This window comes from Alligator mississippiensis, chromosome 2 (assembly GCF_030867095.1).
Source record: "Alligator mississippiensis isolate rAllMis1 chromosome 2, rAllMis1, whole genome shotgun sequence".
Lineage (NCBI taxonomy): Eukaryota > Metazoa > Chordata > Crocodylia > Alligatoridae > Alligator > Alligator mississippiensis.
Window position 1 is genome coordinate 76,350,222 of NC_081825.1, and position 26,177 is coordinate 76,376,398.

The following is a 26,177-nucleotide window of genomic DNA, read 5'->3' on the forward strand; positions in this document are numbered from 1 at the left end:
CCATGGCAGCTCATGGTAGCTCATGGTAGCTTCCTGAAGCTGGAAGCCCTGACAGTTGATGAGGCTCCCAGCCACAGGGGCATAGCTACCTTCCTATACATGCAAACTGAAGTTGGATAAAAAACAGCTATAAAGTTATTACACATTTTCCAGCTCTAACTTTATAGTTGGACAGACCTTTTAATGAAATAACAGTACTTGCATGTGACCAATCTAAATTAATTGTGCAATTAACTCGTTAATTGCGTAGAACATGTAACGTGGAGGGGGCCTAAATGAAGGGAGCACCTTCGAGCAGAAGATAAATAAACTTGGAGGAAAATAACTGCAAAGAAATTTAACAGAAAATTATATTTGCCTTTTTATGGCAAAACTCTGATTGAACAGACTGACTATTTTGCTACGCAAGAACTGCAGGATCTGCCCTTTAATCAGACAGCCATGTATCTTATGTAACACTTTTATGTGCAAGCTTTCCTTCACCTATCAAAGTTTCACATGCTCTTCAAAATTACTACTTACTTTTATATCCTCTTAAGCTGCTTCTCCTCCCTTTACAGCAGTGCAAAGACTGCTCACACAGATTCTTATAGCTCAGTGATACCTTCATACCAATTATAATGATCAGCTGGTTCAACGCATGCAGGCATATGTAAATGAGAAAAACTAAACAAAAAACTTTAATTGTAGAGCAGTAGGCTATCTCTGCAGGCCCTTGGTCTTTCATTAACTAACTGCTACCACCCAGGGGATCAACTCTCAATTCCCAACTCTTCTAAATCATGCAGTGTCTCTAAATTATAATTTTTATCACTACCTCTGTGATGTCTGTACCTGAAAATCAATTGGGATCAGCTGCACCAGAACACATCCTGTGCAAAAACAATGTCTGTTTCTAACTTTATGTCGGGACCCAGAGCAGCCGGCCAGCAGCTCTCCCTGACTCCCACCCGGGCAGTTAAGGGTCCGTCAGGTGGGTACTTGTGATGCATGGAGTGGAATTAATTAGGCGGATGCTTATCGGTTGCAAAGCAAGATTATTTACTCACGCCGTCAAGGTGGTGAAAGATGGAGGTCAAAGATATTTGGTTAGTTATAGCTTAAAGTTCGTAGGTCGTAGGTTGGTCTGCATAAGAGTTTGGTGGTCGGGCAGAAGGTCAGGCCGGCAGGTCGTTGATTTATGTCTGAGATAAGGTCGAAGACGGGGGGGGCGAACTGGCAAGTGATCAAACTGTCAGTTACTCTGATGCATATGTTCAGAGGTCTCCAGGTTGCGTGTGCGGAGGTCTCCCCTTCTTCACGGAAGTGAAGACGGGTTTTATTTGTGTAATAGCCAATTGCTTTTCGCCACATCATAAATTTAATTAGAATCGCCAATTATTTAGCGGTCTTCGCTAGGGTGTTATCATAGGGTTACTCCTTGTTTTCTTTGACCAATTATAATGATTTATGTACAGCATAGAAGGCTAAGTTCTATTTCATGTTGGTGTCGCAGTTATAAATTTCTTTTTGACATGTGCAGCAAAAAAGCGGTTACTATCATTATTGTTAACCCTTAGTTAACCTAGTGCAGAAAAAAAACTGCTTTGAATGGTTTTACTTGCTTGTGACATGGGCACTACTTAATTGGGTTGTGACACTTTACAGTGGCCCTTGTCCTTCCACATAGCCATACTGTTCTACTTGCTTTCAGGTTCTAACTTCTTTCATTTGGATCTCAAAATCTTTCAAGTTCTGTCTCATTCACCACTACTGAGACCACAGAGTGATCACCAGGTTGAATAAACACAGGCAGAGGTGAATGAGAAGGGCTAAACAATAAACCTGAATCAAGAAGCAGAAAGCAACCTCTACAGATGAAGAAGAAGTGATGTGGCCTAGGTCTCTCTCTAACTGCTACCACCTAATGGAGGTACCCATTTCCCAACCTCTAAATTATCCAACTTCTCACAATTCCCATCTTCTAAATTATCATAACACCAAATCAACAAAGAAATCTAGCATTGATCTTTCTTAAGCACTTAATTCACAAAGTAGTTTAAGAATTAATATATATGTTACAAATATTTTTCATAAAACCACATATGAAATTGGATAAAAACTGGAAAGGAAAGCATATAACAGTGAGGATATAGGGTCTATAATTTCTTCACAGAGCTTTGTTCAGGATTCAGTTACGCCATTTAAATATAAATAGCACTGCATAGAAAGCAATATAGAGCCATGATATCCAGTAATTTTGGACGATGTCCTCCTAAGGAGATTTCTTTCTCCTTCAAGGAGGCAAAATTCCTTTGCGAGGTCTCTGGTATACTGGGGAGGTGCACATGTGCTGCTGAGGCCCTTCATTGTGTGCTCCACATGTATTTACCAGCAATGGCTTATGAATAAAGCTTATCTTTGTATTGTCTTGGCTTCTAGTGGTTGAAAAGTACAATCCCTAACAGCATGAAATACAGGGTCTATAGCTGCCTGCTGGCTGAATGGGGATTTAAGAGAGTGTTCTTCTCTCTCCTCACCCTTGAGCATTCATAGAGTAGCTAGGAACAATCATGCCCTTAATCTTTACCATTTATGTACATGTACAGTACAATGTATGAACAGTAACATGCATACAGAGATTAGTAAAGGTAATACATAAATAATGTTACAGAATATGGCAGAGATTATATTTTTTTTCTTCAAGTTGCACTAAGCATGTCACCTATACACACTGGATTTGAAAAGCGTTCATAAAACTATGTTTAGGCCAAAACGTCTGTGTCAGTAAGAAGTGATGTGGAACACAATGTTAATTAAAATGCATTTGCAAGAACTTTAAATGCAAATTAAACTAAGGGATTTTTGCAGAATCACCATTTTTCATTTCATCTAACAATAATCAGTATGATGCAAGCATTATGCTTGGAATGTATAAGATTAAATTTAAAAATCTGCTGAGAGTTAACATTGCGAAGTTTGGATTTTTACCAAATGACTCAGTAGAGTTTATTACGTTCTCGAGCTTGGTTTCTTTAATTCCTAGAGAAATCCTGGTTGGTATTTTTATATAATAAATAGTTAACCCTTATTTATTTTCAACCTGATCTCTCTTTTCTGAGGAGGCCAGAATAATAATATACTGTGGAATGTTTTCAGATATAGGATTGTTACATATGAAAAATAAATTCATTGGTATCCTGTTATATTTAACTGAATCCTGATCTCATAGCCTATCTAGTGTTTATACCTACCAATAATGCTTCTCTAGTTCTCTTCTCTTTCTTCCAGAAATCTGTTTCCAAAGGAACTGAATGACTCAGTGGATTGTAATGGATACAAGTACTTTTAGTTCTGTACTTTTATTCAGACCTTGTCCAGGTCAAATGACTACTCAGTGAAAAATATTGTTACCGTCTGGTAGTTGTTACGTGTCTTTTGTGAAAAGCATTTTAAGGGTTCAAGCCTGCTCCCAAAGGTCAAGTATCCATAGATTCAAAAATATCACAGCCACATATGGTATTAAGTGCCTTCAATGTTGGACCAGCTCCTCTGTCAAGAAGGAAATAAACACGAAAACATGAAAAGACAAGGAAACTAAGATATCCTGTCACTGTCTAATATGGTTTTATTAGGTCAAGTTATAAAAATGGCAATTTGATGGCTAGCATAGCTGGTTCCTCAGTTATGGCTGTTCTGTAAACACAGGATGTTAGTCCTACAATTGTTGATATAGCACCTTTTAGAAATGCTAAATTCATGAAAAAAACCCAAAGAGATCAATTTTCAAACAGAGACATGGGTTTTTCACAGGGACCAATTAAGGAAAAAATATTGTTTGCGCATTATAGAAAAACTTGATTTGTCATGGTTGTTGCATTCTTACCCAAGCAGTTTTACAATGCTAAGACACATTTTTTATTGAAAGTACTCACTGGTAGGGAAGTTAGTTTGCGTGGATCGCTTTTATTACCTATCTATTCCACTTTAACAGTTAAATGAAAATGCTTGCCTTGTAACTTTTTATCACTTTTTTAACTAGACTACAAACTTGGCAGTTATGCATCTTCTTCTGGACTGCTTTCATTAGAATTAATGCATGCATATTCTTTCCAAAACTTACATCATGAACTCACATCATGTACTTATGCAATGTCTAAAATAATTTAAATGGATTAATTCCATGTTTCTTTTTTCCCCTCCCCCATCTCTCTTAGTTCAGCATCCTAAAATGAAGAATTGATTGAGTTTTCATTAGGCCCAATGAATAAATCCTCACCCATTACTGTGCATTGTTATCGCTTTTTAAATATCAGTAATGTTAGAAGCATAAACCATGCTTCTCTTTCAGTGCAATGTATTTCAGATGTATATTCTTATATTACCTAATGTTACTATTAACAGACTGCCTGAATAAATGATATCCTGAAGACCCCAGATACAACTAAAGGCATTTTTTAAAGTAGTTAATGTAATCTCTATCCACCAACAAAAATAATTTAAAAAAATTAAAAAAACCATTGACAGGGTCTGAATCCAACTCATATCATCCACCTGTGGTACCCAGGATAAGCTGTGTAGCCTCAATTATTCCAACTGTGTGGAGAAGATTAGAACAGAATGGGGCAAAAGACCCAATCACAACATCTAGACCCCTATATTTATTGTCATGAAGTTATGAAGATGTTTGATTTTGAAGTTTAACTATATAAAAGTAGGTATGATGTATGATTTTGTATTTATATATGATTCTATTTCTATATAGCACCTGTAGCTGTAATCAGAGTGGCTGAGATTCATTAGCCATTATCCTGTATCTTATGTTAGCATTTACACCAATGCAAAAAGGTTTGAAGTGCAACTGTTTTGACCCAGTAAAATTTTATATTTCCTTTTGAACTTCTGTGCTTGGTTACAATAAGGTAGTGGTTCTCAACCTTGTTAAACTTGAGGTACATGCACCCTTTTAGGCTCAATGCACCCCTTGAAATATTCCAGCTCTTCATTTTCATTTGTTTTTTGACTACAGAAAAATAATAGAGAAATTCTTCTGTTGCAAAGAACTCAGAAAGACCACAGATGGCCAGAATGTGTTTAACACTATGGGCGCATCCACACATGCAAGTACATGTGCTTGCAGCAGCTCAGATAGAAGTGGTGCAAATTTGAGCTGGGGCTTTTTGCTTCAGCTCACTTGCTCGGACATGCACTTTGGTGTGGAGCAAATTGTGACACTTGAGGCAAAATAACCCTGCCTGGCTCCTCCTGGATCTGCAGCCAGGGGGAGCTAGAGCCCGGGGCCAGCACCTGTGTTGTCCCCAGCAGTATTAAAAGCTGCCCTGTCCTGGCCCCAGCAATATAAAAAGCCACCCTGGCAAGTAGCTCAGGGCTACTAGCTCTCAGGAGCTTCTGGGGCCCAGCCAATTAGTATCTGCACCCTCTACCCACTACAGCAGTCTGGCAGTGGGGGCTGCTGCCTGGCTGTGACCTGCTGCACACCTGCCAGACCCAGATGGGGACTGCACAGCCAGTAGAGACACTTGCCCCTCTGGGCCAGCTGCCAGTGGACTGTGGCTGCAGAGTTGGCCTTTGTGTGTCACTACTGCCACGTGTGCCCCCTGCCCAGCCATCTGTGCAGCTATCGCCCGGAAGATGTTCCCGGTGTGGTGGCCTGCTTTGAACTGTCAAAGTATGTCCTCCTGACCCCATTTGGCTAGAAGGTCAGCCACAGGCAGCTGGGTCCAAGGTGCCAGCTCTGAGCAGGCAGGGTTCTGCCACTGGCCTCCCTAGCAGAAATTCTGGTGTTCCCTATTGGAAAACTGAAAAATTCCTGATAAAAAAAATCCCAAAGTCACTGTGTAAAATACCCAGAAATCCATGTTCCTCCACAATTAAAACAAAAGACCACTATAAAGAGAGAGAGTCAGACAGAAACAGAGATCAGTTGGACAATGTTTTATTGATATATCTTACAGTGTTAAAGCAAGTTTCTTATCATAATAATAAAGTGAACTCTACATTTAATGAATTCATGAATAAGTATTTTGCTGCCCTCCCACAGGGGCGATGGTCCCCACACAAGAACTACAGCCCCCCAACAGGGGATTCAGCCCCCGCACAAGGGCTACAGGCCCCCTACAGAGGGTTCGGACTCCCAACAGGGGGTTCAACCTCCACACAAGGGGTATGGCCCCCCAAGAGGGGGTTCGTTCCCCACACAAGGGTTATGGCACCCACACAAGGAGTTCAGCCCCCCAACAGGGGGTTCTGCCCCCACACAAGGGGTATGGCCCCCCCAACAGGGGCCAAATGGCCCCCACTAGGGCTACCACCCCCCCGAAAGGTCCACATACCCCACCCCAGCACTGCAATTGCTGCCTCACATGGCCCTATCCCTCAGCAGCTACTGCAGCCTCCCCATGGCTGCCCCACTCAGCCCTACCCCCTGCTCCCCCAGACCCCCCCAATGGCTGAGCCACCCAGCCTCACCACCCAACTTGCACTCCCAGGCCTCCATGGCTACCCCCACAACCCCAGGCACCACCACTTAAAAAATAAAAACAGAAAAAAAAAGGAAGAAAAAAAGCCTCTGCTTAACTTAGAAGCATGGGGGGGGGGGGGCTCCAGGGGCTCCTAGCAGAGCCCCTCCAGGCAGCACAGGGCAGTGAGGGGGCAGGAGGGCCCAGACTGGGGCTGCTGGGGCTTCCACCTAGCCCCACACTGTGCAGGCAGGTCCCCAGTCAGCCAGATGGCAGCCAGACTGCCAGTAAATGCTGGGGGAGGATTTTTGTTGTTTTTTTTTTAATATGGGGTGGGAGGGCAGGGATCAGGGAGGGCTTGAGGGGATGGAGGGAGGGGCCAGCCAGGGCAGGGGTCAGGGGCCTCAGCGGGGGCTGGCGGGCGGTGGGGCCAGCCAGAGCAGGGGTTGGTGGCCTAAGTGGGGCTGACAGGGGGAAGGGCCAGCTAGGGTAGGGGTTGGGACCTCGGGGGGGCAGGCAGGGGGAGATGCAGGCCAGGGCAGGGGCTGGGGGGCTGGGGGAGTGGACAGGGCCATCAGGGGTCCTCCCTATGGTCCCCTCCCCCCTCCTCCAGCCCCTTACTCACCAGCACTGGAGCCCTGGTACTGAAAACACAGCCTAGCCAATGAGCCAACCATAGAGATGCTCAGGCGGTCAGAGCGTCTCCGTGGAAGACCCAGCCTCTAATTGCCTCAGGGCACAGTCTCAGAGGGCATGGCTCTGGTTCCTTCAGGGCACGGTCCCTGCTACACTTTTTTAAACTTTGATTTTTTTTTTAGACCCCCCTATCTAATTTTCTCCCCGCACTGCAAACTTGCAGTGCGGGGAACATTTTTTCATTCCCGCATGTGTCTGTTCCGCCTCAAAGGGGTTTGAGGCAGGGCAAGTGGCACGTGCATGCTCATGTGGATGCACCCTATGAATCCTGTTTGAAATCTTGTGAATCATGTTTGCACACCTAACAGTGCTAACATTCTGTGGAACTCCATAGCACCCTTGAAAGAATCTGAGCTGTGGCACCCTGGTTTTGAATCACTTTAGTAAGGTGTAGGGCAATGGTGAATAAACTGTAATTCTGAGTCAGCTGTAGGTTGATTAACAAACTGTGATCACTCACTCTCTCTTTTTCTGGCATGGAAAAGATATATTTGTTATTTCTTTATTGTGTTATTCCAAAATGAAAAGCATCTGGACTGAAAATACATGCTTTACACTGTGCACATGGGGAAAAAGTATGTAATTTGGTTGGTGTTTCCTATTCAGCAATGGTGACTTTTTGAATGTTTGCATTAAGAAGATCTGATATTTAAAGGAGACTCATTAACATATTTAAGGAAATAAGCTTAATTTGATTTTATGTAAAATCTGAAAACCAGTAAAAGCAAATGTCCCATTATATTTTTGTACCTACTTAAATGTGCTGACTGTTATAACATTTTGCTGCCTTAGAACTAGGTTAACTACTTAAAGTTCCTTAAATGTTACTGAATATTCCTGTTATGTTTTCATACAATTAACATAAACTTGATATATGCTAGTAATTTAAAAAAAACAAAACACAGAGGATCTTAAACAGCATTAAAATTGCTGATTTGCAGGTTTCTCCTAAGGATACAAAAGCTTATTTTTACATACCCCAAGGAGGAGCAAGTTTAGGGTGATTCAATAAATTCACCACTTAGAATCTATACAAGGAAACCATTAGCAATTAATGTTAACGTCTAAATGGAATTAGATGTACTGTACTGTTTCATAAGTGATATGCAAAAAAACTTAACTCTCAGGGGTCAAAAGGCTGGTATAATTCATACAACTTATTTCTACCCTTCACATACCTGCTAGTGTTGTAAAAAAAGCTGCTGTTTCACAAAGCAACTGATATATTTTATTTCTTAATATTTTGTCCTTTGTGGAGGAATGTAGCAGGGGACCTTAACCCCTGCTTTTTGAGGGGTAGGGAACCAGCATTGCAGGGCTGCAGTTAAGTAGGCAGCTAAGCAGGAGGCAGCTGCAGAGCTCCATGCAGCCAGGGAAACCCACAAAGGGTTAAAGAACAGCAGGGGACAAGGTAGTGGCTGTGGCTCAGGGCTTAAGCTGCCACAACTGAGAGCAGGTGGAGGCCTGAGCCACATGACCTGGGAGGATGGAGCCCTAGCCCATTAAAGCCTGGCTCTTGAGCCAGAAGAGATTGTCTGGCCTTGGTTCCCCCTCCAAGCAGAACACCTGCTGGCCAGAGAGATAATAGAAGGGAACCCAATCAACTAGGTACCTGGGGAGCTGCTACAGATCCAGCAGCCAAAGAGTAGGGGTTAAAATGTGCACACTTTGCCACAGAAGAATTATTCAAATGGACGGTGGTAGGTGCCTAGCTTCTCTATGGGGAGACAGAGTGCATCCAGACACTTGCATGATCATAGATTGGGTCTGGCATATGCACATGCTTGCAAGTACAGGAGCTGCCCTGGGAACATAATCTAAGTAAATTGGGTTGGGGGAAGGGATGAACAGGATAGGGGAGGGGAGCTTAGCAGGAAGAATCCCATGCACTGCTACAGGCTGGGGACTGACTGGTTATGCAGTAGCTCTGCATAAAAAGACCTGGGAGTTACAGTGGATAAGCTGGATATGAGTCAATAGTGTGCCCTTGTTACCAAGATGGCTAATGGTATACTGGGCTGCATTAGTAAAAGCATTGCCTGCAAATAGAGGGAAGTAATTATTCCACTCTATTCTGCACTGATAAGGCCACATCTGGAGTACTGTGTCCAGTTTTGGGCCCCTCACTATAGAAAGGATGTGGACAAGTTGGAGAGAGTCCAGTGGAGAGCAATGAAAATGGCTAGAGGGCAGGGGTGCATGGTCTTGAGAGGCTGTGGGAACTGGGTTTATTTAGTTTGGAAAAGAGCAGACTGAGAAAGGATTTGATAGCAGCTTTTAACTACCTGAACGGTGGTTCCAAAGAGGATGGAGTTACACTGTTCTCGGTGATGACAGATGAAAGAACAAAAAGCAATGGTCTCAAGTTGCAGCAAGGGAGGCTTAAACTGGATATTAGGAAAAACTTTATCACTAGGAGGGTGATGAAGCACAGGAACAGGTTACCTAGAGAAATGATGGAATCTCCATCTTTGGAGATTTTTAAGGCCCAGCTTGACAAAGCCTTAAGCTGGATTGATCTAGTTGGGGATGGTCCTGTTTTGAGCAGGGGGTTGGACTAGATGACCTCCTGAGACCTCTTCCAACCCTAACTTTCTATGATTCTATGATTATAAGCTAGGCTGAGTGGGAGGGGTCCCCCTGCATCTTTTCTATTGCAAGCAGCCAAAATTACAAGTTCCCTAGGACCAGAAGGAAAACAAGCAAGAGAGAATATGACTTTACTGTTCAATGGGCAAGGCATTTCCCTGAGAAGGGGGTTTCCTGGGGACCCCAAGAGGATTTGAAAGATCTTGAGAGACTATCAACACTTATGTGACTCCTATTCCAAGAAGTAGATGTGAATTTCCACATACACTTAGATGGCTATTGTAGCAGGCCACTGTGGCATGCCTATTCCTTTAAGGGAGCTAGCAGTCTGCAAGGCTGCTTGCAGGTGGTGCAGGGAGCTAATGAAAGGATCACCTGACTGGAAGAGGGCTCAGGACTGAGCTATATAATCCAGAGCCCCAGCTGGTCAGGGAGTCTAACCCTGCCAGCTGCAGGGTGAGGAGCTTCTGCTCAGGAGAATTACCTAGGGACACTAGACTGACAGCTTTGCTGCTTCAAGAAACAGTGAGGCTCGGGGAGCTCACAAAGAGCCCAGGCTAGGAGGTATGCCAGCACAAAGGGGTGAGGAAAGGTTTGCCCTCTTAAAGGGGCAGGGGGTTTCTTCCCCTTTTGGTGTTTATGTTATAACCCAGGGCCTTATGGTTTGAGTTATAGTTTTATACCAGCAGTTTGAGTTGGGGCTGTAGGGGAGGTATATGGAGGTCTCATTAGTGCTTAGGGGGCACATGATCACCTTGAAACCTGCCAGGAGTAGGCTGAACGCATGAGCAGCTGTTGAGCTTGGAGTGGGCAGAGTGCAAGGCCACAGATCCAGACAGGGGCCCCATGCCTGAGAAGGGCAGGGCCAGACAGGGGACAGGGGCCCGGCTCTGAAAGAGGCATGTCCAGACAGGGGCCTGGGGGTTCAGCAGACAGGGACCCAGTGCCTGAAAGGGGCAAACATCATTACAGTAACACCCACGAGGCTTGGAGCATGGTGTAGGGGAGGATTGTAGCCACACATTAGGTGCCCTGCAGTGGCACAGTGGTAGAGGCCCAGCAAGGGGCCTGGGCATAGTAGAGACCGGTACAGTGCTGAGGAACCCCAGTGGGTTCCAGTTGGACTGGATGCCATGCACAAGCCTGTGGGCAACCTCATTGTTATTATTATTATTATTATTATATTTCCATCAAGGCATGGTAGGTGAGAAGGGAAGGTGCCCTAGAGGCGGAGCGGGGCATAGATGCAGAGTCACCTGGGGGTCTCATGGCTGCCTCTGAGATCCCACTGTGCTATGCTATCTATGTGCAATTCTATTTCATTTTTATCCAGAACTAAATTGTATTTATACAGCTAAGTGCATTACCCAGATATACCTTAGTGGGTAACCTGCATGTATAGCACCTGAGCATATTCCAGAAACAGTGACTGCCTACACTCAAAAACAATTTAGTTCTACTCCTCTGAGTCACTGGGACCTCTCCAAAGTGCAGGAAGCACTACTGTAACTTGTAACTAGGATTTAGCAGCTTGTGCCTGGTGTTGCGGTTACATTGCTTTGCAGGCAATTCAAACCTGGGCCACATATAAGGGACTCCACAGGCCTCAGGCAGCATTAGGGCAAGCAACTGGCAGAGACAATGGAAACCAGGCCATGTGAGAGAAGCAACTGAGACAAACTCTAGATAGAGTAGGGTGCTGATGACAGGGTAGACAAGATAACTCTAGGAAAGCAAATGAGTAGACTACAGGTTAAAGGGGCCTATGCAGCCCAGACCACATGGGGGGAGCCCCAGCCCACAGCTCTAGGCCCAGGGATACTGAAGTCCTAGCCTCAGTCAGTAGCAACAGCAGTCATGCCAATGGGCCCAGTGGCAGCCTTGAACACATGTCTTCAAAGGGCTGAGTGGCTGGATCTATTATATCATGGTAACTGCCATGCACCACATCTGCAGCATACTGAGAGATAGCCCGGAGGAATCCTACCCTGTTTTTGGTGCCCAACATATTCAGTACTGCCTTAGCCACATTGGCTTTAGGTTTCTTCCAGGTGGTCACTTTCCAAACCATGGGCATCAGTAAGTCCACAGACTCTCGGGAATTGAGCCAGTTCCTGAAGGTCATCATCCTGCACGCCCCCCTCCAAACAAAAACAAAAAACTGTTGCCCTTCTTGAAGACAATAGTGCCTGGAAACAGACCATGGGGGAGTTTCTGAAAATAGTCAACATTCCACAAGTCCTCAGCACTGTGAATGGGACATAAGTTAACATCAAGAACCTCATGTAGGACTCGCATATTTTCATAACTAGGCATCACATATATGCCATGAATATGATAATGGAAACCAATGACCATCTTGAGTTCACCAGTGTTGTGGTGCCTCAACCCAGCAACAAGGAAGTTGTATGGTCCTAGCTGTTTTCCCACAGGTGACTCCACCACAGTGTGGTCAAATGCTAGGTAAGAAGGCCCAGCTCTCTGTCTCCCACTGTGGCCACCCAGCCCCTGCAAAGAGATTTCCTTGGCAGCCTAAGGTATTTGTTTGTCTGGTTTTCAGTAGGTGCTGTACCTCAAAGTGGGGTGCTGGCTGGACAGCCTGGACAGTATAGCCTTAAGAAAGTTTTGGGGATTTTCATGGCATGCTGTTATTTATCACATCGTAGTCAGGTGACATGGGATTCTTTTTGCCTAAGGGTCTGAGCATAGGTAAAAGCAGTGAGGAAACAGCCATGGAGGAGGAAGCAACAAAGGAGAGGCATCTCAGCCCTTCGGCCCATAGGGAAACCAGATGGAACCTGCAGTAGATAGACACATAAACAGATGATGCTCTGCCATTGAGGTGACTCAAGCACAGAATGGTGACCTCTGCACCATGTACCCCTGTCATGCATGCTGCAACATTCTGTTACCCATACTATGTCTGTGCCCATGCAGACATGATATGCAGAACATCTGTGCCAGGCACCAACTTTGCCACTAAAGGAATGCTTTTCCACAATGACAACCCCGGGGACACCTGTGGCCTTCATGACAGTGACCACGGCAGTGACCAGGTATACAAAAGATACCATACATGCATGATGAGGGCCTCCTAAGCAAAGCTCCTCCTGAATGCTTTACTGCAGGAACAACTTAGCTGACTGCCTCAGGTCTCTCTCCTTCTGTATAACATCTGTATAGCATAGTCTGTCTTTGACCCTCTACCACATTAACCTGGTGCTGCAGCTCCCCTCAGAAGTGGTGGTGGTCTACCAGGGTAGTATGCTGTACCTTATCCCCTGTGAACTGCCTGAGGTGATAGACCATAAAATTATTTGCAGCCTGCATCTCTGTGGGCAAAACTTGGTGTCAGTGCAAGTGCAGGCAAGGGGGAGAGAGAAGGGTTCATCTCTGCCTCCTGCACTCTCTTTTGGCTCTATCCATAGCCATTGCACTTTTCTGGATGCCTTACCAGTAGTGGAAGGTCTGCAACAGTGGTCTTTTAAGACAGTATTTCTCGACCTGTGAAGCACAACCCAAAAGTGGGTCACAAGAATATATGAAATGGTCACAGACAAAATTTAAAAATGGATCATATTTTGCATACATTTTTTAAAAAATTGCTGCTTGTGCTTCACCGTATGTTAACACTGTGCACACTAATAAACAGGAATCTGGGTTTTCCACTTGCCGTGAAAAATCATGGATTTTCTCCTTTAAATGAGGAAAACATGGAAAACCACAGGTTTTCCTTGCAGGCTGGCAGAGTTCCAGTCTGCAAGGGGCTGCTTGGGGCTGGGAGAAGCAGAAGGAGGGCAATCAGGCAGCAGGCACCATGTGCATGTGTACACATGCATGTGGCAGCCAGGCAGCATGGAGAGCAACTCCCACAGCTCGTATATAAGTCTTTGGGGGTGAAGGGGCACAGAGGATGCATTGAGTGGTGAGGGGGCATATGTCCCCTCAGATTTGTGTGCCCAAAACAAGCACAGGATTCAGCCTGGCCTGACTGACACGGGGCATGTTCAGGAGCTGCTTCCACAGCCCAGTGGGCGAGACCCAGCAAGGGAGGGCGAAGCAGGGAGGAGTTGCTACTGTTCTTGCCAGGACCCCCATGCCAACTGTGCCACTAGCAGCACAAGGAGTAATGGATGGGGGGAGGGGGGCGTGCTGCCCTCCCCTTCTTCCACTGCCAGCTGCTCATGCACCGGGCCACAGCTCTACCCCACTGCCATGGCCTGGGCCACTCCCCTCAGGCCTTGGCTCTACCCTGGAGGGAAGGTGGGGTGGCGGGCAGCATGAGCAGTGCACCCCCCACCTCATCTGTTACTCCTCATGCTGCTGGTGGCGCGGCTGGCACAGGGGTCCTAGTGGTGGTAATGAATCTCACCACCTCTCTCCACCCTCCCATGCTAGGTCCTGCCCATTGGGCCATAGAGAAAGCTCCTGCCCATGCTGGTTTGGCCAAGTTGCAGCCTCATGCTCGCTGTGGATGCACAAATCTGGGGGGGAGTGCCCCTCATGTCCCACACACACACACACACACACACACACACATCCTGCCCCACCCACCCCACACACTGGGGGGCTGGGGCCTGGGGTTGAGGGGCAGCAGGATGGGAGTGAGGGGCACCAGCAGGGCTTGGAGTGGGGAGCACCGGTAGGGGCTTTTTTCTACTTGAACTATATACTAGGTCAGGACTATGAATTTTCTATGGTTCTATGATAGGTCATCAATGTTTACAAATAGATCCTGGCACAAAAAAGGTGGAGAACCACTGCTTAAAGAAAAACTTAGAGCTGAGTAGCCAGTCCCAGAGCAGCTGGACTGCTGTGTTCTTGAGAGCCCAGCCATTATGCTTGTAAGTAGGAATGGAGACCATTTACCCAGTGTAAGCAAAGTAAAATAGAACCAGCTATAGCACTAGAGGTGCAGGGGCCACTTTGCAGTGCAGAGTTAGTCACTGCGCATCCAGGGGCACAGCAGTGTGAAAGAGTTCTTGGTGGCTTTTAGTAAACAGTAGAAATAAGGATAAGTGAGTGTGGGTCTCACAGGGATGTCTATTTCTCAGGAACGCTCCTTTCTGCAGATGCTGAAAACTGCCCACGAGTTCCATACTGACTAGTAAGCAGATGCCCTCTGGGGCCATGCAAGTCACCCATTACCTCTCTGGGAAGACTTGGGGAAAATAGGAAAGCCCTCTGGAGATTCACAAGATACTCCCTGTTCCTATAATGGAGGCTCTTATATGCCCTGTGATAAATAGAATCATCCCTCAACACTGATAGGTAGGAGAGTTACACCTTGATTGCCTACTAAGGGAATTAGGATTCTGCTTTAGCTGTGCACACAGAACACACAGAAGCTCAAATGTTAGCAGCACTCCAGATTCAAATTTACCCATTAACACATTGTCAGGGTTGAGTTTAAACAACCACATCCAAGCTAGAGCTTGTTGTGTGTGGAGAGGAGCTAAACTACTGGCAATGCTCAAGCTATAATTCACGTTACACTTTGCACTAAACATAGCCCATAGTATGGTTCAGTATAAATTCAGTAAATTATCTTTGGTGAGGTAATATTACCGACCCAAATTATTTATAAATATGGAACATAAGAACTGCACAGACTGCAATTCTTTGTCAGATTTAAAAGTAATTCAGAAGACCTGAATATACCCCCTGAGGATGAAATGTTACCTGAAATATCCTAGTAGAGATAATAATTAGAGTCTTTCAAAGTTATTTGTATTAATCAAGAATCACAGCAGAAAGACCACATCAGATCTTCCTTCCTCCCTCCTCTTCTAATTGCCTTCATTTCATATGCAGATACAAATTAGCCTTAGATCATACTAGTAAAATATTAACATTCCAGTGGGAATTCCATTTGGCTAACTTATTCTCATGTTGCTGCACTGGATCCATCTTATTAAAATATCCCACTTCATAACAAGCAAAACCCAGGTTAAGCTTGTCTGGATTTTTTAAAGGACAGCCCAGTTTTCTGACAATCACTCACTCCTGTTTGTAGCAAACTTGCAAAGCCAAATCTAAAAACAATAGGTGTTTGTTACAGAAGTAAAGGATGTGAATATGGTGACCCACTTACCATGAAAGATGATGATTATTTATTATTTCTGTTTTTGTAGAGACCCCAGAGAGGGGTTAAGACCCCCACTTTAAGAAAGGGAAGGAGGAGGATTCAGGGAATTACAGATAGCCTGACCTCCATGTCTGGAAAGATCATGGACCAGGGCCTTGAAGATTCAATCATAAAACACCTAGAGGAGAACAAGGTGATGAAAATAACCTGCGTGGATTCATCATGAGTAAGACAATAAGACATGCTTGACCAACCTGATCTCATTCTATAGCTAGTTCAAACCTGGACATAGTAGGGCTCACAGAAATCTGGGGGGATTCATCCCATGACTGGGCGGTCAACATTAAGGGCTATAGGCTATACAGGTGGGATAGAACAGTGAGGAAAGGCGGGGGTGTGGTGCTCTATGTCAAAGAGCAATACACATTCTCAACCAGCAGGATGGGGTCAGAGGAAGGGCAGGCTGAAGTGCCCTGGGTCAGGATACAGGGGGGTCATGGGAAAAGGGACTTAACAGTGGGGGTCTACTATAGACCTCCCAACCAAGGGAAAGAGCTGGACCAAAAATTCTTGGGTCAGCTTGCAGAGGCACTTAAGGCAAGGGATGTAATTGTCATGGGTGATCTAAATTACCCAGACATCTGCTGGGAGGAGCAGTCAGCCAGGTCTGACTGCTCACGGAGGTTCCTGACTGAGATACAGGACCTCCACTTAACCCAAGAGGTGCACAGTACTACCAGGGGGAATGCCCTACTGGACTTGGTCCTGGTCACAGGCGACGACCTGGTTATGGGACTCCAGGTCCTCGACCACTTGGGCGATAGCAATCATCACTTGCTGGAATTCACCATCCAGCACAGAGTGTCAAGGGCCTGCAGCAAGGCAGTAGCCTTAGACTTTAAGAGGGCCAATTTCAATGAGCCGAGGCAATTAGTGGGGGGGAGGCACTAGGGTCCTGGGAAGTAGGGGAACTGGGTGCCCAAGATGAGTGGTCGTTCCTTAAGGAGGTGATACTCAGAGCCCAAGGGGTGACAATCCCAATAAGAAGCAAAGGGAGCAAGAGTGCCCAACACCCCCTTGGCTCACCAAAGGCATTCGTAAATGCCTGATTGCCAAAAAGGAGGTGTGCACCCAGTGGAAGGGAGGGGCTATCACCAAAGAGGAGTATACCTCCACCGCTCAGGTCTGTAGGGGGGCTGTTAGGAAAGCTAAGGCAGATATGGAATGAGGATTAGCATCTAGGATCAAGGATAACAAAGAGTCCTTTTTTAAATACATAGGGAGAATGAAGAAGGTCCCGGGTAATGTGGGGCCCCTGCAGAATATCCTTGGCAATCTGGTGGTCACACCAGAGGAGAAAGCAAACCTCTTTAACAATTTCTTTGCCTCCATTTTCTTGTGCAGGGACCAGGACTCCCCTACTGAGATTCAGGACAGACTTGGGAGAAACTCTGCCAAGCCTAGGGTCAGGGAGGACTGGGTTAGAGAACTTCTGGAGGGGCTGGGAGTGTTCAAATTAGCAATTCTAGATGCTCTCCACCCCAAGGTGTTGAGAGAATTGGCAGGGGTTATCGCGGGGCCCCTGGCACGGCTTTACGAGCACTTGTGGTGCTCTGGCCAGGTGCCAGATAACTGGAAGAGGGCCAATGTGGTCCCCGTCTTTAAAAAAGGGAAGAGGGAGGACCCGGGCAACTATAGGTCCCTTAGTCTTACTTCACTCCTCGGGAAGCTCTTTGAGAAGATTATCAAGGAGTACATCTGTGATGGGCCAGCAGTGGGGATGATGCTCAAGGGCAACCAGCATGGTTTCATTAGGGGCAGGTCCTGTCAGATGAACCTGACTGCCTTCTACAATCAGGTCACAAAATCACTGGATGCAGGTGTCGCGGTGGATGTAGTCTTTCTGGACTTCAGGAAGGCCTTTGACACTGTCTCCCACCCCATTCTCATTAAAAAGCTAGGTGACTGTGGCACTGATGCCTACACAGTCAGATGGATTGCAAATTGGCTGAGGGGTCGCACTCAGAGAGCGGTGGTGGATGGGTCATTTTTGACCTGAAGCGAAGTGGGCAGTGGGGTCCCCCAGGGCTCGGTCCTTGGGTCCGCACTATTCAATTTCTTCATTAGTGACTTGGACGACAGGGTGAAGAGTAGCCTGTTAAAATTTGCAGATGACACCAAGATTTGGGATGAGGGGCACGCTAGAAGGGAAGGACTGATTACAGCAGGACCTGGATAGGTTACAGGGGTGGGCAAGTGAAAATAGGATGGAATTCAATACTGACAAGTGCAGGGTGCTACACTTGGGCAGTAGGAACCAGCAGTATACCTATAGACTGGGGAACTCCCTTCTCGAAAGCACGGTGGCAGACAGAGATCTTGGAGTCATTATTGACTCCAAGATGAACATGGGCCGACAATGCGAGCACACAGTCAATAGGGCTAACCGTACCTTGTCGTACATCCACAGATGCATCACAAGCAGGGTCAAGGAGGTGAGCCTCCCCGTCTATGCAACACTGGTCAGGCCGCAGCTGGAGTACTGCATCCAGTTCTGGGCGCTGCACTTCAGGAGGGATGTTGACAGCATTAAGAGAGTCCAAAGGAGGGCCACTCGCACGATCTGGAGACAACAGGGTAGACCCTATGAGGAGAGGCTACTGGACCTTAACCTGTTCAGCCTTCACAAGAGAAGGCTGAGGGGGGACCTGGTGGCTGACTATAAACTTGCTAGGGGGGACCAGAGGGGTTTGGGAGAGACCTTGCTCCCCCGAGTGCCTCCTGGAGTAACAAGGAATAACGGCCATAAATTGCTAGAGAGTAGGTTTAGACTAGACATCCGAAGGCACTACTTCACAGTCAGGGTGGCTAGGATCTGGAACCAACTTCAAAAGGAAGTGGTGATGGCTCCTACCCTGGGGGTCTTTAAGAGGAGACTTGACGTTTACCTGGCTGGGGTCATTTGAGCCCAGTTTTCTCTCCTGACCACGGCAGGGGGTCGGACTAGAAGATCTACAAAGTCCCTTCCATCCCACATCTATGAATCTAGGATAAGGTGAACGGCTCTGAGGATGCGGGGAGAGCAGTGGATATGATGTACCATGAATTAAGGGAGGCTTTTGATGCTGTCTTCCACACCATTCTTATTAACAAGCTGAAGAAATACAGACTAAACCGGGAGTGGGCAAAGTCTGGCCCATGGGCTGGATTGGGCCAGCAGTGGGCTCCATTTCCCAGCCGCCTCTGCCCACGTTGCTGCAGCTGGTTTCTCTGGAGACCCCAGCAGCAGTGGGGTGATGACAATGCAGGGCCAGGGTTTCCATAGAGACCACCCCGGCAGCACTGACAGAGCACACAGCTGAGCAAGGAGCTGCTTCAGGGCAGGGATCTTCAAATACCTGAAGGGTGATTACACAGAGGATGAAGATGGGCTTTTCTCTGTGACTGTAGGGGCAACTGCTTGGAGCAGCAGCTTGAAGCTGCAGTAGGGGATATTTCGTTTGGAGATCAGGAGGAATTTTCTGACTATGAGAGTGGTCAAGCATTGGAACAGGCTATCTAGAGAAATTACAGATTAGCCATCCTTGGAAACTGTCAAAAGTAGGTTAGCCTGACAGTAGGCTAGCATTTGGCTGGGATGGTTTAGTCACAGATAATCCTGTCTGGGGCAGGAGGCTGGATTAGAGGACCTTGTAGGGTCCTGTCCCTACTTTCATATGATTCTATGAACTTTTAAATGAATTCAGCCTTGAAGCTTCCATTCATGCTTTGTGTACTGACATGCCAAAGTCCAATGTGGATGAATTAATAGTATTTGCACTTTAGAGCATATTTTCTTTCATAGGTATAAGCCACAACAGTAGTACTTTGTTCTGTTTCAGTGAAATGAACACCATGCTTTATATACCTCATTCTGGCCACAGTTCAACACATTTAAATAAATGCTTAACTGTAAAGCACAAGGAATCTCACTGATTATGAGACAATTCATGTGTTTAAGGTTAAGTATGTGCATAAGTATTTTCATGGATTAGGACTTCTGACAATATTACTAGTGATTTATTTAGGTGTGTATATGTTTTAACGCTATAATCTTTTATTCTTTATAGATTAATTACTGACTTTGATGAAATAAATATTTAAAGTGTGGGAAAAGGTGCGAATATTTTTGTTCCATGTCTTTGCAGTCCCAATGAGTATACGATTGGGAAGACTGATTTTACATTCAGCATCTTCCTATTTCATTAGAAAGTCACAAATTCTGCATTTTCTCCCAAAGAATTATTTCTTTTTTGATTTATCAATAATGTTCTTGCTGTAATTATGGCAGGAATAACAAATGGGCTTCTGCCTGCTGTAAATTATGCTTTCTTGCACACAGCCAGTCTGGTGGGTCTTCATGATAATTCAGCCAAATTAAACATATTAAAGTTGGTTACGCACAATCTTTTTCAGTGCAGCAAAAGTATAGTTCTGTTTCCAAACTATAGTTTTAATACTAAACTGAATTAACATGTTTTCCTAATATCTGCTATTATCAAAAGAGTGACGATTAAAAGATTACCTACAATTGGCATAAATTTCTAAGGGAATGTATATTTTACTCACATGTAAGTCAGGAAGGAATTTCTATTTTGCTCACATGTAACCGTGCTATCCTTCTTCATAACTGGTGTGTTTACACATGAATATTAATGCAACACAATAAACTCTAGCACAGTTTGTGCCTGAGTTTATCATTCCCAGGTGCAGCACTTACACATGCACCTGGGACCACAACACGTTAAGCCAGGGCATTGCAGCCAGCAGGCCCTGCAGAGGGGCTGACTGGGTCACAAGGATGCTTCAGCGTGGGACTAGCTGGTAGGCTGCACTGTAGCAGCCTTGTGCCCCAGCCTGCCCTGGTTACCATTTACATGTGTGTTGTGGTGGAGTAAATAACTCCACCATAGAATGGTACTTGTATCAGGCAGTACTAACCTGAGGAGGAGTTAATTAGTTTACTATGGCCTAACAGTAATACATATGTAGACAGATGCTGTACTGCAGAGCTGATTAGGCAACTGCAGTAAGTGTCTCATATATATACCCCCACTGAGTAGTACCTTACTGCTCAAGTATTGTTCATTGATTTCCAAAGGTCTGTTCATAGAATAAAGGCACAATTCAATGGGAGCAAAAGTGTCATAATCTGCTCCAAGCAGTATTCCTATTCACTTCAAGATCTGATCTACAACATACTGTTGAACTAGAGATGTGTTCCCCACATAGAAAAGCAGAGCTGTTTATCAGCTTTGAGAGAACAAGACACAGTCCTCAAAGAACTTTACTGTTAATTTTTGAATATTTTTTGCTAAAAACTTTATGGCAGAAAAACAAATTTAGCTGTATAGTTAGAAGTTTCCTAACAAGAAGGATTTCCTACTCCCACTCTACATTTTGCCTGGCCATTTTGAGTGGTTATGCCTGTCACCTCATCACTAAATCCAATAATGAAAATGGACCTTTTAATGAGTTACATACGATGCATAATTGCTGTAAAACTCTAACATCCTTTATGCAAATGATTCTTTGGAGATCATTAATTAGTTTTTGAGGAATATTAATTTCTCTAAACCAAAAAAAATATTACTACTGGGAAATGGGCTTGAATTAGTTTTAACTATGATAAAATTACACTTTGCAATAACTAATCAAGTGGAGCACAAGAGAGCCTGGCTTAAAATGAAAAGTATACTGCTAATACTGCTTCCCATGGTAACAACATATTAATATGCACAAACAGAATTTTAAGAAGAATATATACTATGTGTGGTCCAACATTTTTTTACTTTACCTTGATTTGAACATAATGTAAACACTCAAAATTTCTGATGAGTTCAGAGGTATTTTTTGTGCCAAATTCTTTTTAGTAACACACATTTTTAAAACACAAAAAAATTCCTTGCCCCAGGAGCACATCTATTTGTATCATAGGGCAACTACAAAACAGCTTGAGTTAAGACTATAAAACACTGCAAAATGAAGCCTGGTGATTTTACCCTAGCCAAATTGTGAACAAAATACTCTAATATAAATAAGGATGCCCTGAGGGCATCATATAAACTTATTATAAAGCACTGAAATAACACTATACAGTTAATTTTATTAAAATTAACAATGTCTTTATCTCCATCACTCTAACATTAAATGGAGCACTAAGAAAGAGCACGGTTTATTCCAGTTTACAGAATTATAAATGGGATCTGATTGGTAGATTATAGATTGCTTTCTAAATACTTAGGGAATACTCCTACATAAACCAAAATACCACATCTTTTTTTATTTGTAAGAGTAAAACCTGTATTTCAGGAGTGATGAGGCAGAAGCTCTGTGTACTTACATGAATGGAGCAGGATGCTACTGTCAGTTATCCCCACAGACCAATTCTTGTCAATTCATTTGCTGAAATCAAGAAACAAGCACAAAAAATCATTTGAGTTTCTTCACCTTTTTGCTAGCATAATTCAAAGCAGAATTTGGCACATATTTTAAATAGTATCTTGAGCCTTTTTATTCCAGACAATCAAGGAAATTCAATCCTGTATTAGAGGGAAGACCAAAAAGATACTTTTATTTAGGATCTCATAGCCTCTCACAGTCTCACACCTACACAACGGACCTATTGAGAAACTACTACCGGACTGCCACGTGTGGAGAGGCCACTTCCTTCCAACCCTGCACTGAGCACAGTATAGCCCAACAGTCAAATGACCTAGCTTAAGCTATAGTTTGCAGAGTCCCCTGTGGTTCAGTGGTAGAATCCTTGTCTACCCCAGAAAAAACCTAGGTTCAATTCCTCTCTTTCAACATGGAGGCACCAAACACCTGGACTCAGTTTGGTCTTTGGATTCTGTCTCAGTGGCCTACAGAGAGTATGGTAGGTTTAGGCAGCCTCTGCTCCTCCAAAAAATTCCTACCCAGGCATTGAAGGTCTGGGAGGCCCTTGTGCATTAGGATTGATGATGGCTACCAACCTAGGGTTTGCACTAAAGTACATATTGTAATTGGTTTGTAATATTAGACCTGCTTTCCTTTTGTGTATTAATATAATAAATTTTGTGTCTCTGAAGTGCCAAATCCTTCTTTGCAATTATTGCTATTGTAATTGTAAGTAAAATGGTTATTTGTGCTAAATAAGTGCGTACAGAAATACATACATGTAGTAACTAAGTGCAAAAAGTTTTGTTATCTAAAAACTGGTGCTGTAACTAATAACATGTAGTATTGGAAATCAGAAGATAAATGTCTAACCTAGAGAAGAAGAAGGCAACTGATATAAAATTATATTAATTAAAGCTGCTTACAGACATAACAAAAAAACCCACAGAAACAATGCTTTAAACCCCCTGCCCTCCCCGCACCATGCCAAGCCCAGCACATGCCTAGAAGATGCATCATGTTAGCTGGACCCAGCTCACCCACCATCTGTGTAGATCTGGTGCTTCATCATCAGGGCTTTTTTGGTGTTTGTATCTAATAGCTGATTGAATCGGCTTTAGATAAAAGCACCAAAAAGCCTCATTGAAGTGCTTGATCTATACAGATATTGCGGAGTCAGATCAAATTAATGCACTGCCTCTTCTGGTAAAGTGATTTCCTCCCCTTCATCCCCACCCCCACGCCTCCCAACACACACACATCTTTCAGCGCCGTAAATGCCTGTGTAACATCAGTGCCTTTTCCGCTTTGGTACTGAATTTATTTTCTAAAACTGGGGAAAGTTTTTGTTTTCCTAAAAAAATAAATTAATTAATTAAAAAAAAATGTTTTACGATTGAGTCTACTTTTGACATAAAACTCCCCTTGTAATGACCCTTTTAGTAAACATCCTAGTAAGAAAAATACCTTTAGAAACAATAGAAGTATATTATTCTGTTCCACCAACACGACTCCCTCCTTTCATAAAAGAAAAAGGTTAAGCTTTCTGATATTAAACAAAGAAAGTGTCTAGAAAAAATATTAAATACATTTCCTGCTTTCGAATTTGGGCCAAGTTATGTCTCACTTTTCTGCACAGTTCCAGTCCTAAAACTGGATACATCTAGCTGGACCATTGCACCATTGGAGATACCCAGCTGCATCAAAATAACTTTGTAAGGATCCATATATATGTATCTCATTGTAGGACTGAGACCTAGAACAGACTAATACAAATAAACTGTGGTCCAGCTTTTCATTAGGAGAAATCACCCTGCCAGACTGACTTCTTTTATCATACAGTCAACAGGGCTTAAGTAGTTGTGCTTCCTTCCCTCCTCAGGCAGGAGTTATACACTTCATTGTTACAATAGAACACTGAAAAGCTAGATACTTCCTTTTTAATCTTCCCTTAACCTGTTTTTTTTCCTGCTATTTGGGAATAAAATTATCAATTTTTCATTATTGTATACTTTAGGAAAATAAAGCACTTCATATTGCAAAGGAATCTGAACAAGTAAGAGAGTCAACACTGAGAGAACTGTCTATGCACACGGCTCCTGCACTTGCTGTCTGCCTTTATTCTATTGAGTGTAAAAATATGACTGTGGAATCTATGGGCAAGGTGTCAGGGTAGTAAAGGCCATACAAATTGCCCAAAAACTTACAATCTGATAAATTGTTATTAATGTTTCAATTTCCATTCTACAGCTTTCTCTCTCTGTCTCTCTCACACACATGCTCACAGACACACATATATGAATCCAAGAGTCACAAAGCGCCCGGCATTTATTGACAATCATCTGTTCTTCCTGCCTAGGATTCTTGTAAACATCTCCGGTTCATTGAACTGGAGTTCAGTAATCATATTTAATATTAATCACCTTTTCCCTGCTGCTTTTACTCCTCTTTGTCATGGTAAATATGGCTCTTTTTATCTTTAAGCTTCTGATGAGTTCCTTGGTTTTTTCTCCATATTAATACCCCAATCCTTGCTTCATGCTGTAGTCTCAAAGCCTGAAGCTTCGTTGCTTCTAGAAAATAATTAATCACTTTGCAGTAATTTTGATTTTGGTACAAGAATTCTCTATTTTATTGGGCTTTCTGGAGAAGGCAGATTGAAGGATTTCATTATGGGCATTATTATTTATGATGGGGTTTGTAACTATTATCGAGGCTTTCTACACCAAGAATATGTTGTGTAGTAGCCTTGGGCAATCATGACTTTTTCTATTTAAGATATTTATCCTTGTGTTGAACTTTTAATATTCATGCTCCAAGAGACTGGATGGGCACTTTTCATAGCTCGCAATAAATAAGCAAATAAATAAATGGGCTTTGTGCCATTGTTTTGTGCTAGCTCTAACCCTTTCTCTTCCAAATAAATTCTCTCAGTGTGCTGGCAAACCATCACTTGCTATTTATAAGGACCAGGAGTTGCTTTGCACTAGTCAGATGTAATTTGTTTATATTGCAGTTCACATTTCCCAAGGACATGAAAAAGTCTTTTCCTCCCTACTTTGGTGTAAAGATTATTTATTTTTACCCATGAAAAAACTGATAACCAAAGAGATGTCTGAAACTAAATGAATAAATGCCTCAGAAGTATTGCAGATGTTGTATAGTAGAAAAGTTTCTTAAAAATGAATAGTAAGGTCAGAGCATTGTTGTAGCTATGATGGTTCAGGAAACAAGAAAGGCAAGGATTTTCTGTAGTATCTTTTACTAGACGAGCTGTATAGTTCAGCAAGTTGTCGGACAAGCTTTCAGGTATCAAATGCCCTCCTTCAGGTTACGATGTACAAAAGGCTGAGGTCACCTGAAGGAAGGCACTTGATGCTTGGTCCAGTAAAAATATCACATAAATCCTTGTTTCTTAAAAAATGAATGGAATCTTCTAAGAGCAGATATATAAAAAGTATGTGATGGCATTAATAAAATGTTAAGTATTTGGTATATATCAATTTTACTGGGATTTTCTGGGAGGTATGTTTTAATACAATTAAAGAGATCTCTATTTTTTATTGTAATGTTCATTAAATAAGATTTGTTTACGGTAAAGTTTGTACTTTGCATCTGCATTAGATGTAGCAGTACCTGCAGGTTAAACAGGAAGCTGAAGTGTGCAAGAAGCCAAACAGATATCATATTAAACTATTAGAGCAGCTCTATTCAACAATAAAATATCATCAACAAAAAAGCAAAGAAAATATTCAAAGGCAAAAAAAGAGAAAAGGAAAAAATTTTAACAGTTGGCAGAAGACAACGCTAAGTTTTACAAGCACTTGAAACACTGTGACAGCTTATATAAATATTGCAGAGATTTTCTCAAGTGGGAATTGATGATTGTAAATCCCTCAGTTTCCTCTCCATTTTTAGGGTTATTC

The 26,177-nt window shown here is 43.6% G+C and overlaps 1 long non-coding RNA gene across 1 annotated transcript in view; it reads right to left on the reverse strand.

Moving 5' to 3' along the window:
* LOC109281616 (uncharacterized) overlaps positions 1 to 26,177 on the reverse strand; it is a 276,807-nt gene that overhangs the window by 105,159 nt on the left and 145,471 nt on the right. The window contains exon 3 of the long non-coding RNA XR_009459785.1: positions 22,214 to 22,275. This is a non-coding gene — a long non-coding RNA (uncharacterized LOC109281616). The remainder of the gene's footprint in view (positions 1 to 22,213; positions 22,276 to 26,177) is intronic.